The sequence below is a fragment of the Lactuca saligna genome, chromosome 3, assembly GCF_052625555.1.
Source record: "Lactuca saligna cultivar CGN05327 chromosome 3, ASM5262555v1, whole genome shotgun sequence".
NCBI classification, from domain to species: domain Eukaryota; kingdom Viridiplantae; phylum Streptophyta; class Magnoliopsida; order Asterales; family Asteraceae; genus Lactuca; species Lactuca saligna.
This window is the reverse complement of record NC_136419.1, coordinates 108,771,230-108,788,477: the sequence shown is the minus strand read 5'-3', so window position 1 is coordinate 108,788,477 and position 17,248 is coordinate 108,771,230. Positions and strand designations below refer to the sequence as shown.

At 40.9% G+C, this 17,248-nt stretch overlaps 1 pseudogene across 1 annotated transcript; it reads left to right on the top strand.

Annotated features, from left to right (window-relative positions):
• Positions 1-5,935: 5,935 nt before the first annotated feature.
• On the top strand, positions 5,936-7,246 carry LOC145035866 (transcription factor MYB57 pseudogene; annotated as a pseudogene). Its single transcript, XR_013678391.1, has 3 exons — positions 5,936-6,097; positions 6,609-6,738; positions 6,832-7,246. The product of XR_013678391.1 is annotated as a transcription factor MYB57 pseudogene (transcript).
• Positions 7,247-17,248: the final 10,002 nt, after the last annotated feature.

The window sequence follows — 17,248 nt, the reverse complement described above, 5'->3', positions numbered from 1 at the left end:
AAATTTTAATAATTCGCACAAAAAATTGAGCCTGCTAAATAAGTTAAATTTCACTTATTATTATTTTTTGGGCAGTTCCGAGCATCAATAATAGAATTATCAATTATGTTACTTACTTTTCATACTCGTTTTAGATGGACCACATCCCTTGTTCCAATTCCATTAGCTAATTTAACTGTAAATAGTTCATCATGTGAAGCATAAACAAATGATTCTTCTAATTATTGTAATTCAGACTTAGTTTTAAGAAATTTGATAAAAAAAAATGTAGTAAACATGTGTGCACACTTATTTAGCAATGGATTATACTTCTGGTTTAACGAGGCAATACACTACCGTAATTGTGTAAATAAACTTATTTATAATAGTTAATATATGTAATATGATTCACACATGGTATATACAAGAGAAAAAGACAAATTTAAAAAAAAAAAAAATACCTCAATTATTGGGCAAGAAATAAGAAAATGACCAAATAACCATCAAAATCCTAGTTCGGTCTTCAAGGGCTGCGATTTCGGATTTGTCTGATTTTCACTTTTTGCCAACTTTATACCGTTATATTCCAATTGATCTTATTATTTTTTCATTACGTTCTTTAAAGCAAAAGTTCTCTATCGAAATATTACGATCAATATTTCGACATCGGAAAGTCCCTCTCTCAAAGCTCCAAAGTAGGCTTTTCAAGCTCTTGGCACAACTTGTTCGTACTTAGAAATTTTTCTTATTTTTCTCAGTTCATGAAAACATATTCCCTAACTTCAAACGTCAATAATTTTTTCATATGAACTCAGATTTACTCAATTTTTTTTATCTATATATTCCTTATCATGTCGACTACATAATACATTTAGAAAGCTACTCCATAGAGCCTCTAGATATTGAGTTATAAAACTCAAAAATAGACTACTTAGTGATTTTTGAACTTTTTTCAAAAATCATCATTTTTCACCTAAGCTTCAAGGAAACCTTCATGGTCATTCCAAAAAACTCATATACTACTAATAACAACATATGAAACTTAATCCATGCCTTTCTTTCCAAATTTAAGCTCTTAAAATTATTCCATATAAAAATTAAAATAAGAACTCAAATTCAAAAAGGAATGAAATTCATATGCTGTTATTAATAGTATATGAGTGGTTTGGAACAAATGTAAGGTTAATTTCCTGAAGCTTATGTGAAAAGTTGTGATTTTTGGAAAAGTTCAAAAATCATTAAGTAGCATACTTTAAAGATTTATAACTTGAGATCTAGAGGCTATGTGCACTAACTTTCAATATGAAATTTGCAATATGCTTGATAAAGAATACATAGATAAAAGAATCGACTAAATCTGAATTCATATGAAAGTGTTATTAAAATTTGAAGTTAAGGAAAAAGTTTCCATGAACAGTAGACTATAGAAAATTTTCTAAGGGAAAAATGTCTCAATAGCCTTGGTGGCCTACTTTGTAGCTTTAGGCTGTGTTTGGCGCGCCACAGCTAGCTGATAATCTAGCTTATTTTTCGAGTTTTTTTTATGTTGTCGTGTTTGGTAAGCCAAAAATTAGCTTATAAGCTAGCTTTTTGAAAAACTACTTAGACTAGCTTTTTAGGAGTTTTTTTTGTTTTTTTGTTTTTTTTGTTTTTTTTTGTTTTTTTTAAATCTTCCAAATACACACCTTAATTAATTATGGAAACACATACTCTTGCATGTCATTTTATGTAATTTTATATATTTCATCTAGTTTTTCATCTAATTTTACCAAACATCGTTTTTTATCAGCTAGTTTTTCAGCTATCAGCTAGTTTTTCAGCTATCAGCTATCTTTTTAGTTAACAATTAGCTTTTCAGCTAACATTTAGTTTTTTAGCTAGTTCGTCAAAAAGAGTCTTAAAAGGGGGGGGGGGGGTCGATGTCCAATATATCAGTTGTATACAAACGGAAAGCCGTTGTTGAAAAAAACACAATACGAAAAATAATTAGGTCAACTGAAGTTCGTATGAGAAAAATATAAAAATTAAAAGTTGGTAAAAATTAAAAACCGAGCAAATGAAAAATCACAACCCATTTTGCTGAAATCGTAGCTAACGAAAGTCCAACCGCGATTTTGATAGCTATTTGAGTTAGTTCATTAACATTTGATTATTCTTGTCAAGTGATTAATGATTTTGACTAAATTTGTTTTTCTTTTTCTCTATATATAATATGTGAGTAAGGCGAGTTTTATATTAATTAAGTGGATTTGTGAAGTTCATATTCATATGCAACTATGAATAAAATGAGAAATAATCATAATGATTCACTTAACCAATCTTCTGTAATATTAAAGTTCATAATTCTATCTTTCATCTTAGTGATTCATAAAAATATCTAGGCAAAATGGTACCTATGGTTTTTCTTTTTCTTTTAGTTCCGTTCAAAAAGTTTTAAAGTTACAGGTATTGTTCTTTCAACCTAGTTTAATTATGGATTTGGTCTCGTTAAACTTGAAATACTCAATTTACCCTTTTATATACTTTTCATTTAATATATATTTTAATTATTATTAACAAAACGAACCTTCTCTGTAGTTGCCTCCTCAAAACACCGGACTATAGCGATCTAATAGTTTGTGTACCGAAGGTGGTGGTGAGTGTTTCAAAGCCTATGTGCTCTATTTCAACCCAATACTAAAATTAGAACTAGAAGTTTCATTCGTCTTCTCAGTTTAAGCTCTTAATTTTTAAATTTGAATGATTATACTCTAAAATTATTCTAAGATATAAAATAGGGTTCTTGATCAAGCAATTGTACTCTAATTGTACTAAAAGAAAGGTGGAAAGGAAGAAAAAGTGGACATGGTTAAAGTGGTGAAAGTCTATACGAATTTCTTCCCCAACTTTTATAAGATGATCGAGTGACGGGTTGTTTCGTAACTATTAACAATTAAGTTAACATTTCAAATAATTAAAGCATAACAACCGAGTAATTTGTAAACCTGATGACACGATTGAATATAAACGTGTTACTGAAAACTCGTACATAACAATTAAAATAAAGAGTAAATTGCACAAATGGTCACTAAGATTTGGGGTAATTTACATGTATGGTCCGTAACTTATCTTTTTAACTTAGAAGGTCATACATTTTGTTTTATTGCGTGCTTGGTCCACGTCTTACCTAAAAAGACTATTTTGCCCTTGAATTTTTAATTTATTTAAATAAAACGAGGTAGGTAAGATAAGGTAAGGTGAGGTGGAAGTGGGGTTAGGGTGTGTTTATTTAAGTAAATTAGAAAATCAATGACAAAATAGATTTTTTTAGGCAAGATAGGAACCAACCATGCAACAAACAAACAATAGACCTTCCGAATTAAAAAAAATAAGTTAAGGACCAAACGTGTAAATTATCTCAAACCATAGGGAGCATTCGTGTAATTTACTCTAAAATAAAATATATATTGAAGGGTATACCTTTCAACAAACAAACTTTGGAAAAACGATTCTGGAAGGTAACTAACTGCTGAGTTTGTTCTCATTTGATCTTTTTTTTTACTCAATATACCATTGAACTTGTTGTTTTTGTTCACCATAACCCTTTTCACCTGTGATAGTTGGTCAAAGGCTTATGGTGAACACAAAAACAAGTTCGATGGTATATTGGATACAAATAATAATAATAATAATAATAATAATAATAATAATAATAATAATAATAATAATAATAATAATAATAATGAATTAAATAAGAACAAACTCAACAATTAGTTACCCTCCTGAGTATACCTTCGTTAACATTCTTAGGCCATAAGGTATACGAAGAGCGTTTCAGAGGGATACCTTCGTGAAAACATGGTCTATGTTATGCATACTGTGGTTAGGTGTCAATAACTCTCTGCAAAAGGATATGATTATGTATGAGAGGTATCTTTATCAGCATAAATGTTTACCTCCAGGTATATTATGGTGATGCGTTTGCAAAAACTGCATAATCTTGTACATGTTGTATCTTATCCCCTGAATTCGATCTTAAAGTCAAGTAAACTAAAAAATTAAAGCACTTTTAATTCTACTCATTTGTAGACTTGTCCAAAATCCATGATATGATAAATCATTTGATTGGAAATGTAAATTTAGTCATGAAATGCACCTGCTTAATCAAGATTCCTCTAATAAATATTTAGGTGCATTACCATGTTGTACATGTATAAATAATGTTTTTTCGTGAGTTATATTTTAAAGAGTAAGAATGAATCTCATAAAGTCATTAATATAAGCAGGAGATAACGTGAAATTTTCTGTAAAATGAGTAAAGGGGAAATGACACAGAAGGGTAATCAACTGTTGAATTGGTTCTCATTTGGTCCCTTTTTTTTGTACCAAATATATCATCAAATTTGTTGTTTGTGTTCATCATAACCCTTTGACCGACTATCACAGATCAAAATTCGGTCAAATGGGTTATGATGAACACAAACAATAAGTTCGATAGTATATTGACTACAAAAAAATATTGAAATTGAACAAATAAGAACAAAATCAACAGTTAGTTACCAACCAGAATCATTTTCCCAACAAACTTCTAACTCAAATGAAGAAAATTTAGATTAATCACGAGGTTTTTCTAAACATCTAAGGTTTTGTAACATCAAAATTTGAAATTGATGATTTCTCATATTACTCTTCAAAAAAATTCCTCTCCCAGTCTCTCTTTTAGCTTTTATTTTAGAAAAAACTCAAATTAAAAAAAAACTTGGTTTGTCACTAAACATTTTTAGCTTTTATTTTAAATAAAAAAAATTCATAATCCAAAAACTATGGCTCCCTAATTCTTTGTTGTATCTTTTTTTTTCTTTATCCTTTTTTCTTTAGTGGTTTAGAAATGTTTTACTTTTAGTTTTTATATAATTATTTAAAACGCTTCCAACTAGTTTGCTTAGCATTTCGATACAAATACAATGGTTAACGCAACTAAAACTAAATATACATAGGATTCCAAACAAAGGGAATTACAGGATAAAAAAACTTCTAGAATCCTTTCGATGCCAAAATATCTTATTACAAGTGTTCTAGATTAAGATCTACTTGCTCTACTAAGATATAATTAATTATATAATTAAACGCATTCACTGCTCTAAGAACGATTGATTATATTTTGTAACAGTAATCACAGTATCTTAAAAGACACCTAGACAACTTTCACTAATCAGGTTTGACGGGGAACTACTAAATTCATTGCACCTTCTTTGTTAGATTGTTAATTAATAACCTTTTTTCTAAATCATCTAGCTACAGTGTAATAAATAAGCATAATGATATGTCTACATCTTGAAAGTTTTGGATTAAATTAATGGTTTAGTGTTAAACATCAATGTCTAAATCGACATATCTGCATTTAAACTAAGATACATACATTAAACAAAACATATAACTTCAAGGACCACACACGTGTCACCTTGAACATATTCTAATACCCCATTACCCAAAATAGCATACTAGAAGCTAGTAAAAGCATAAAATTATGATAACTAGAGACTAAAAGTATATACACCATGAAATGAATGATCATGCATATCACCATATGTTTTATGAGGATTGGGTACAAGCCGTTTTCATGGACACACCGACGATTTGTATAGCTTAGTGCTTTCTTTAAAGATTTCGTCTTGTTATTGACATCATGAGTTAAGCCTAGTTACAGAATTGCTATATGAGGAAGAATTAAAGTGTATATTTACTTTAAATAGGTAAGAATCAAGTTTTGGACAGGTGGGTGGACGTGATTTGTTGCTTTGACAGATATAGGTTTTAGAATATAAGATCCCATGGCAAGATTTGGAACAAAAAGTTGTGTTGTTTATAAAGTGAGATCAGCAAATCCTAGAAAGACATTGTGACTGTTGGAGGATGTATTTATAGGGGCTGCTCTAGTTTCACTTGTAGTTGTGTCACACAAGTTGGAGACAAGAAATTAAGTGAATATCGAAAGAAAAAATGGTTGCAATGACGGGATGGAGAATGCATGAACAAGAATGGAGGAAAGGGCCTTGGACACCCATGGAAGATAACTTGCTTATCGAGTATGTTAGAATGCATGGAGAAGGAAGATGGAGTTCTGTAGCTAATTCCTCAGGTATAACAATGTTACACGTTCCGGTCTGAGCAATTACAATGTATAAGTTTCAATTCCAAAGTAGATTGGGCTTCTCATAAATATTGGACTCTTATGTTAGTCACCTAGCAAGTACTTGTATACCTACTTTACATGTGACAAAATCTTTTTAGGAAGATGATTTTGAATCAGCTCACGTGTTGCTAGAAGAATAAATTTTCTATAGAAACTTTATTAACGCCAACTATCAAGAAAACAACCGTAAAGCATGACCATTTACACTTAGTTAACAAAAATTACAATTTTGGTCCGTAATCACTAACGGAATTAGTATATATCTCGGGGTAGCCTAGGATACCCCCTAAAACAAATTTAGTAGTGTAATTTTTTCCGCAGTTTCTTTTCTTGTTGTGTATTACGCCATTTTTTTTTAAATTTTTTGTTGGGATACCTCTTTACTTGTCGGGAATATCTCATTACTTTAATCTTAGATCTGTCACTGCATGTGATGTTGATTTGACTTCTTTTTCAGGTTTGAAAAGGAGTGGGAAGAGTTGTAGGTTAAGATGGGTGAATTACTTAAGGCCCGGTCTTAAGAAAGGTCAATTAACACCTCAAGAAAAAGGCATCATTATTGAACTGCATGCTTTATTGGGAAACAAGTACTGCAATTAACTCCATTAGTTACTCACATACATGTTTTATTTTATTAATTAAATTGGTTCATGATCTTTAAAGTTGTTTTGATATTACAGGTGGTCTACCATAGCTAGATACTTGCCAGGAAGAACAGATAACGAGATAAAGAACTACTGGAGAACTAATTTCAAGAAGAAAGGAACCCCATCACAAAATCAAGAAAAGAAAAAACATAAAGTTGCATTTAGGCATAATCAACAACAACAACAACAACAACAAACTATGAATAATAATTATGTGTTGCCTCATGTAGAAGAGAATAACCAAAGGATGATCTTTGAATCACCAGAAGCCAAGATTGAAGAGACTACCGTTAGTGAGCAAGGTTATAACCAAACTGTGATGGCTCAAGATGTTGCATCGTGGTGGGATACTGTCTCTGAGGATGGTTTATGGAGTGGTTTTTTTTGGAATCAGGATAATGAAAAATATCCAAATGAATTTAGGATTGAACAATCATTTAGTTTTTAATTTTAAGTTGGACTTATAGAAGAAACCTAGAATTATATTCCCCGAGCATCACATATAGTTAGCAATGTAAATGTAATGTGATTTCTAGTATATATGATCACAAGGTTGTAGTGGTGTTGATTATGATGGCATGTGCGGAATAAGAAAAGATCTAGTGAATCCTTACAGAAATCAAGAACACTTGGAGTAAATAAATCTTGTTAAGCTCATATATATTAGATCTATAAAGAGCATACATGAAACAACCCAAAAATACAACCCAAAAAATTTCATTTTTCGATAAAATCAAACCATAATCAGAGTGACATATAATAAAACCATACGTGACGTAATCCAACATAATAGAAAACACTGTGCGGAAACTGTATCATACTACGGCAAATCAAACAAACTAAATCAATCCCAGGCTAAAAGCTAAAGTTGTGGTGTGTGCGATGCCGTCACCCCGAGCTCTTCCCTTTGCTTGCGGAAGTACCTGAAACCAAAACTGAAACTGTAAGCACGAAGCTTAGTGAGCTCCCCCAAACTACCACATACCATACAATAACATATAAACACATATTGGGCCTTGCCCACTGCATCGGGCCGAAGCCCGGGAACTGCATCGGACCGAAGTCCGAAACTGACCGGGACCTTGTCCCCTGCATCGGACCGAAGTCCGGAACTAACTGCATCGGACCGAAGTCCGGAACTGACTGGGACCTTGTCCCCTGCATCGGACCGAAGTCCGGAACTGACTGACTGAACATGGCATAGCATAACACATCAACTAGCATAACACATATACGACATGCTACATCGGGCCGTAGCCCGGAACACATAATACTTAACGCATAAAACATAGCACACAAATCCTGTTCGAGCCACGAAGGCATCGAACATACTAACTACTGCATCGGACCTAAATCCGGAAACTACTGCTAACTGAACGGGCCGGCATTGTGGCCTTAGACCCGTTCCTACTGGAAGGAAACTCACCTCGTAAGCTGGCTGCTGAGTGTGTGGCTCGGGAAGCTAACGGTTGCAGCTCCTGAATCTCCTCGGCTACAAGTCCATAAACACACTCAATCAAATACTAAACACTGCTCTTGGGGTAAAATGACTCTTTTACCCTTGGTCAAAGTCACTCTCTTTTGGGCTGACTCGCCGAGTTGGGCCACCCAACTCGCCGAGTCCTACTCTCACTTTTCACTCTTACTCGTTGCTACTCGTCGAGTCTGGCATCGACTCGACGAGTACCCTCTTGATCCAAGAACTCAGACAATCTTCATCCGACTCGCCGAGCCGGATGAACAAACTCGACGAGTTGTTCTTGATCTTTAAGAAGATTGCCTTGGACTCGCCGAGTTGATGAACAACTTGCCGAGTCCCTCCATCACTGAGTTTACCCTCAACTCGCTGAGTCCACTCTCTAGCTCACTGGGTTCACTCGACACTGGTAAAAATGAAGGAACCGGGAACTCGCGACCCAACTCGCCGAGTCGTTCTTCCCGACTCGCCGAGTTGCCACCATGCAACTGATTTTTACTCGATTTTGTTTGAATCCAACACATACAATTGATAGATCTGGGTCCAATAAGCTGATTTACCACGTAAAGTTTCCAACTTTACGTGTACAACCTCATGAATAAGGGAAATAAGGCTAAAAGATGCACAAAATGGGTAGATCTATGGTTAATATGCAAAGTAACCCTAAAAAGACAGTAGATCTGGGCTCTACAACACGCCATCATTCAGATCCAAAGATATTTCAACTTATTAAGACATTCATGCAACATAAGGCTTGGAACAAGCATCAACTAGCTCTTAGGAGAGCTCTAATGGAAGTTTAAAGCATATAACAAGAAGGGAACTCCGAAAATACCTCAATTAACTCAGATTTGCCCTTGGATCCTTGCACTACAACTCTTTTCCTTGCTTCTTTCTTCTTCTCCTTCTTCACACCTTCACAAAATGGCACCAAAACACTTGTAAGCTCTCAAGGGAGGATTAGGGTTCTCTCACTGTGTTCTCAGGGTGAGGGAGGCAAGAATGGGGGCTATAAGGTGGTTTAAATAGTGGGCAACCCCGGGAATTTAGGGTTTCACCCAGACGGATGGACTCGCCGAGTCAGGGATATGGACTCGCCGAGTCCCCGGCTCACGCGTGCTTGAAGTCGCGACCCTACTCGGCGAGTCAGGCTAGAACTTGCCGAGTCCCTCTTGAAAACTTACAACAATTACCAATGAATTAACGTACCGGGAACGGGTCGTTACAATTCTCCCCCACTTGTCTCAGACTTCGTCCTCGAAGTCTGCTACGGCTGGATCTGCAAAAATTTCAGGGTAGTGCGCTCTCATCTCCTCCTCAGCCTCCCACGTCCATTCAGACCCCTTCCGGTGTTGCCACTGCACCTTTACTAGCTGAATTACCTTGTTCCTCAAGGTCTTGATCTTCCGTTCCAGAATCGCGACCGGCCTCTCAATATAATTCAGGCCGTTATCAACCTGGATATCCTCTAAGGGAACGACTGCCGTCTCATCCACCAAACACTTCCTTAACTGCGACACGTGGAAGGTGTTGTGTATCTGACTAAGCTCCTCAGGGAGATCTAACCGATAAGCAACCCGACCCACCTGGGCCAAAACCCTAAAAGGACCAATAAATCCGGGGCCCAATTTGCCCCTCTTCCGGAACCTAATGACACCTTTCCAAGGTGAGACTTTCAGAAGAACCATATCTCCCACCTGGAACTCCAAGTCCGAACGCCTCCTGTCGGCGTAGCTCTTCTGTCGACTCTGCGCAGTCTGCAGCCTACTACGGACCTGTTGGATCAACTCAGTCGTCTTGAGCACCACTTCGGTGCTCCCGATGACTCGCTGACCGACCTCGCCCCAACAAATCGGGGTCCTGCACTTCCTGCCATATAACATCTCAAAAGGAGGTCGATCAATGCTCGCATGATAACTGTTGTTATACGAGAATTCCGCTAACGGAAGATACGTATCCCAACCGCCCCCAAAATCTAAAACACATGCCCTAAGCATGTCCTCGAGAGTCTGAATCGTCCTCTCGCTCTGCCCGTCCGTCTGAGGATGAAAAGCGGTGCTGAAATGGAGACGAGTACCCATCTCGTCGTGGAATCGCTTCCAGAATCTGGACGTGAAACGAACATCTCGGTCCGACACCACCGACACCGGCACTCCATGACGTGCCACAATCTCCCGCACATAGATATCGGCTAACTTTTCCGCCGATATACTCTCCTGAATCGGAATAAAATGGGCACTCTTCGTCAACCGATCCACTACTACCCATATCGAGTCCACTCTACGTGCGGTCCTGGGGAGCTTGGTGACAAAATCCATGGTGATATCCTCCCATTTCCACACGGGAATGTCTAACGGCTGCATCTTGCTGTGAGGTCTCTGGTGCTCCGCTTTGACCTTCCGACAGGTCAAACATCTCTCAACATACCAAGCGACGTCTCGCTTCATGCAGGGCCACCAATAATCAGGTCGAAGATCTCGATACATCTTCGTCGCTCCTGGGTGGATAGAAAATCGAGACTTATGAGCCTCGTCCATCAATACTTGCCGTACCCCACCCTAGTACGGTACCCATATCCTACCATGAAGCGTCAACAAACCCCGACTGTCGTAATCAAATGAAGCTACTCGGCCTACTATCCTCTCACACTTCTACCTCTCCTCCTTGAGGCCCTCCATCTGAGCATCCTTGATCCGCTCCAACAACGGAGTGATCACTGTCATCCTCATACACAGATCTCTGATAGGGGCCGTCGACACCTTGCGGCTCAAGGCGTCGGCCACCACATTGGCCTTCCCTGGATGATAAAGGATCTCACAGTCATAGTCCTTCAGCACGTCTAACCATCTCCTCTGCCTCATGTTCAAACTCGGCTGATCCATAAGATATCGCAAACTCTTGTGATCCGTGTATATAGTACAGCGGACCCCATAAAGGTAATGTCTCCAAATCTTGAGGGCAAACACAACTGCCCCCAGCTCCAAATCGTGGGTAGGATAATTAGCCTCGTGAGGCTTCAACTGTCTCGAGGCATAAGCTACCACATGGCCTCGCTGCATCAATACTGCTCCCATACCTGTGATCGAAGCATCACAATAGACTACGAAATCCTCTACTCCCTCCGGCAAGGTAAGGATCGGAGCCTCGCACAATCTCTGCCTGAGAGTCTCGAACGCCGCCTGCTGCTCAGGCCCCCAACGAAAAACCACCGACTTCTTGGTTAGCCGGGTGAGCGGCACTTCTATCTTGGAGAAGTCCTGAATAAATCTCCGATAATACCCTGCCAACCCCAGGAAGCTCCGAATATCAGATGGAGACCTCGGGACCTCCCACTGCATCACGGCCTCAATCTTGGCCGGATCTACCAAAATACCCTTCTGGTTGACGAGATGACCAAGAAACTGCACCTCGCGCAACCAGAACTCACACTTGGAGAACTTTGCGAAAAGTCTCTCCCTCCTCAAAGTCTCCAACACCTCCCGCAGGTGCTCCTCGTGCTGCCCCTGTGTCTTAGAATACACCAAGATGTCATCTATAAACATTATCACCGACCGATCCAGCATCGGTCTGCACACACGGTTCATGAGATCCATGAACGCGGCTGGGGCATTGGTGAGCCCAAATGGCATCACCACGAACTCATAATGACCATACCAGGTCCTGAAAGCAGTCTTCTGTACATCCTCATCTCTAACCCTCATCTGATGATAACTGGAGCGTAGATCGATCTTGGAGAACCAAGACGCTCCCTGAAGCTGATCAAACAAGTCATCTATCCTCGGAAGTGGGTAACGGTTCTTCACCGTTACTTTGTTCAACTCCCGATAATCAATGCACATACGATGCGACCCATCCTTCTTCCTCACAAATAAGATCGGCGCTCCCCAAGGCGAACTGCTCGGCCGAATGAAACCCTTGTTTAACAGCTCCTGAAGCTGTGTAGACAACTCCTGCATCTCAGGGGGAGCAAGTCGATACGGTGCTTTGGCTATCGGAGCCGCACCAGGAACTAGGTCGATCCTGAACTCAACCTGCCTCTCTGGAGGTATCCCCGACAAATCCTCGGGAAACACATCCGGGTAGTCACGAACAATAGGAACATCATCAATCGTCGTCTTGCCCTTCTCCTAGGCATCCAAGACGTAAGCTACAAAGCCGACGCAACCCTGCTGAACATAGCGCCTCGCCCTTGCGGCGGAACAAAAGATCGGTCCTCGCTGGGGCCTCTCGCCCTGAATCACTATCTCTCCCCCACTGGGAGTGCGAACCCTCACTAGCTGAAGCTCACAATCAATCACCGCCCCATTGGGGCTCAGCCAATCCATGCCCACAATAACTTTATTCCCACGCAGGGGAATAGGAACCAGGTCCACTGAAAACTGCTCATCAAATATCTGAAGGGAACACCCTCTATGTACTCTGCCGACCCTCACGGTCTTATCATTTGCTATCTCAACCTCTAGTGGACAATCCAGCTCCCCGGGAGCTCTGCTAAATCTCTTGCTAAGCGCAAGTGATACAAATGATCGGGTAGCCCCCGAATCGAACAATACCAAAGCAGAAATGCCGTTCACAGAGAACGACCCTAAATAGAACATACCCACATAAGTAATACTCAACCGATATAATAACAATTAAAGATGAAGGAAAGATTCATACCCGTCACCACATCAGGAGTCGCTCGCGCCTCCTCTGCTGTCATCTGAAATGCCCTGCTCTTCGCCACTGGCGCATCAGCTCGGCCCTGCCGGCCATCCGTAATCCTCAAGGTGGCAGGGGCAGGTGCAACCACCTTCCCCGCTGCAGCTAAACTGGGGCACTGGGACCTTTTATGTCCCCTCTGATTGCACTGAAAGCAAATCAGATCTGATGTTGTAACCGTAGTAGCAGGGGCCGTACAATCCCTACTCAAATGCCCAGTCCGACCGCACTTGTAGCAGCCGGAACTCCCTGCCTTGCACGCCCCCTTGTGCAATCTCCCACACTTGCCACACCGACCGTGGCTCTGCTGACTCCTAGACCTATGATATGAAACCTTGGGCTTTTTGCCCACACTGCCTGAACCCGAAACCGCCTCCGGTTTCCTCTTCTTCTCCATCTCGAGATCAATCTCCCTCTCTCTAGCTCTGGCAATCATGTCGTCTAGCATTTTACAACTGGACCGGCTCACAAACATGCGGATGTCACTCCGCAACATCTCATGATAACGGGCCTTCTTCATCTCCTCATCGGCTGCATACTGAGGAACAAGAAGGGCCCTCTCCCTGAACTTGGCGGTGATCTCCGCCACTATCTCTGTAGTCTGGGTAAGGTCCTGAAACTCCCTAGCTAACTGCTGCACCTCAATGACCAGTGCAAACTCCGCCCTGAACCTGGTAGAGAAATCAGCCCAGGTCATGGCATCCAATGCCGCATCATCCCCGATGGCATGTCCGACCTCCTCCCACCAATCCCGTGCCCTGTCCTTCAGAAGACAGGACGCCAATCTGACCTTGTCCCCCTCGGGACACCTGCTAGTGCGGAAAGCGTTGGCCACATCCGCCAACCATCTAGTACTCGCTATGGGGTCCCGCGCCCCATGATAGTCTGGAGCCCTGCATGCCCTGAACTCCCTGAACGTAAGTGTGCGCGACCCCATCACGGCCGCCATCTCAGCACGGAAAGTACTCAATCTCTCATCCATCAGCTCTAAAATACCCTCCTTGATCGAACCGAAGATCACAAGAGTCTGCTCCAGTATGATGCGGGTAACCTCAGAAGAAAGGAACTCTCTAGTCTGCTCATCCATCTGCCCGACCTCCGGGCCTGATCCCGATCCTGATCCCCCTCCGGCATCTGAGCTGCCGACTGCTGGTCTCGGACGCAAAACTACCATTCTGAAACATTTCATAACAACATCAGAACACTGAAATATCTCAAGGGATCATGATACTACTACTAGCTTCCTGGTCTTGTCTTGGCCTTCCTTGATTCGAGTACGGATCCTCTGCTTTTAGTAGTACGGGCCCATACTACCTTCCACATCTATCCGTACTTTCCTCAAGAACTGCCTTGACTCCACCAAGTCACTTCTACTACTGCCATTCTCTGCTACTCTCATCCTAGGCTTGCCCTAGGGAAACCTCAAGCTCAACACGACTGGTCCTCAGCTGCTGTAGGTCTCCTCATAATGCCAGCTAGCCACCACCTAAACACCATCACATGTGATGAGGATCATATAATCCTTCAAGTAAAAGATCCGTCCCTACAACGGTTGGACTCAAACAAGAGCTGCGCAATAGGGCCAGTTCCAGCACTCTGGGATTATTCAAACCTGATCACATGTGGTGTGACGTGTTCACCTAATGGCTAACTCCCACTACTCAGAACCCCACCAAGCATGAAGCAAGCAGCATTCGGACAAGGGAAACAGACTCAGACAAAACTATTCTTATAACAAGAAACTGCACTAGCATAGGATGCTAAGCTCATACTATCAGGCATAACCTAAACAGGCTATCCTACTGCTGTCTACTCAATTCTAGCATGCAATACTCATAAAGCTGTAACACATAAGCAGGCACATAAGGCATTCTCCTAGATCCTTAGCCCTATACTAGCATGCTGTTCTACTGAAACTGAAACTGAACAAATAACTTGTATGGGTAATTTGGGAGTACTTACTTGAGCTCGGCTGACCGCATGCACACACCTCTATCTTGTTAAAAACAATTCTTTCTTTCTAAGTGCTTTCAAAATTCTTTTTGTAAAACATTTTTATTTTACTAAAATCTTTTATTTCCCTTATTTTGAGTTCGGATACACCCGGAAGTGTATCCGAATCCCTCAAACCAGGGCTCTGATACCAACTTGAAACAACCCAAAAATACGACCCAAAAAAATTTCATTTTTTGATAAAATCAAACCATAATCAGAGTGACATATAATAAAACCATACGTGACGTAATCCAACATAATAGAAAACACTGTGCGGAAACTGTATCATACTACGGCAAATCAAACAAACTAAATCAATCCCAGGCTAAAAGCTAAAGCTGTGGTGTGTGCGATGCCGTCACCCCGAGCTCTTCCCTTTGCTTGCGGAAGTACCTGAAACCAAAACTGAAACTGTAAGCACGAAGCTTAGTGAGCTCCCCCAAACTACCACATACCATACAATAACATATAAACACATATTGGGCCTTGCCCACTGCATCGGGCCGAAGCCCGGGAACTGCATCGGACCGAAGTCCGGAACTGACCGGGACCTTGTCCCCTGTATCGGACCGAAGTCCGGAACTAACTGCATCGGACCGAAGTCCGGAACTGACTGACTGAACATGGCATAGCATAACACATCAACTAGCATAACACATATATGACATGCTACATCGGGCCGTAGCCCGGAACACATAATACTTAACGCATAAAACATAGCACACAAATCCTGTTCGAGCCACGAAGGCATCGAACATACTAACTACTGCATCGGACCTAAATCCGGAAACTACTACTAACTGAACGGGCTGGCATTGTGGCCTTAGACCCATTCCTACTGGAAGGAAACTCACCTCGTAAGCTGGCTGCTGAGTGTGTGGCTCGGGAAGCTAACGGCTGCTGCTCCTGAATCTCCTCGGCTACAAGTCCATAAACACACTCAATCAAATACTAAACACTGCTCTTGGGGTAAAATGACTCTTTTACCCTTGGTCAAAGTCACTCTCTTTTGGGCTGACTCACCGAGTTGGGCCACCCAACTCGCCGAGTCCTACTCTCACTTTTCACTCTTACTCGCTGCTACTCGTCAAGTCTGGCATCGACTCGACGAGTACCCACTTGATCCAAGAACTCAGACAATCTTCATCCGACTCGCCGAGCCGGATGAACAAACTCGACGAGTTGTTCTTGATCTTTAAGAAGATTGCCTTGGACTCGCCGAGTTGATGAACAACTCGCCGAGTCCCTCCATCACTGAGTTTACCCTCAACTCGCTGAGTCCACTCTCTAGCTCACTGGGTTCACTCGACACTGGTAAAAATGAAGGAATCGGGAACTCGCGACCCAACTCGCCGAGTCGTTCTTCCCGACTCGCCGAGTTGCCACCATGCAACTGATTTTTACTCGATTTTGTTTGAATCCAACACATACAATTGATAGATCTGGGTCCAATAAGCTGATTTACCACGTAAAGTTTCCAACTTTACGTGTACAACCTCATGAATAAGGGAAATAAGGCTAAAAGATGCACAAAATGGGTAGATCTATGGTTAATATGCAAAGTAACCCCAAAAAGACAGTAGATCTGGGCTCTACAACACCCCATCATTCAGATCCAAAGATATTTCGACTTATTAAGACATTCATGCAACATAAGGCTTGGAACAAGCATCAACTAGCTCTTAGGAGAGCTCTAATGGAAGTTTAAAGCATATAACAAGAAGGGAACTCCGAAAATACCTCAATTAACTCAGATTTGCCCTTGGATCCTTGCACTACAACTCTTCTCCTTGCTTCTTTCTTCTTCTCCTTCTTCACACCTTCACAAAATGGCACCAAAACACTTATAAGCTCTCAAGGGAGGATTAGGGTTCTCTCACTGTGTTCTCAGGGTGAGGGAGGCGAGAATGGGGGCTATAAGGTGGTTTAAATAGTGGGCAACCCCGGGAATTTAGGGTTTCACCCAGACGGATGGACTCGCCGAGTCAGGGATATGGACTCGCCGAGTCCCCGGCTCACGAGTGCTCGAAGTCGCGACCCTACTCGACGAGTCAGGCTAGAACTCGCCGAGTCCCTCTTGAAAACTTACAACAATTACCAATGAATTAACGTACCGGGAACGGGTCGTTACAATACAAAGTGGGTCTTGTACAAATTCTCTCTCTAGTCTAACACTCCAAATATTTCCTTACATAATGGGAGTCACTCACTTCCTATTTATAGGAAAGACTCAACCCATTTACACATACAAGAGGGTAAGCCTAACACTCCACATCC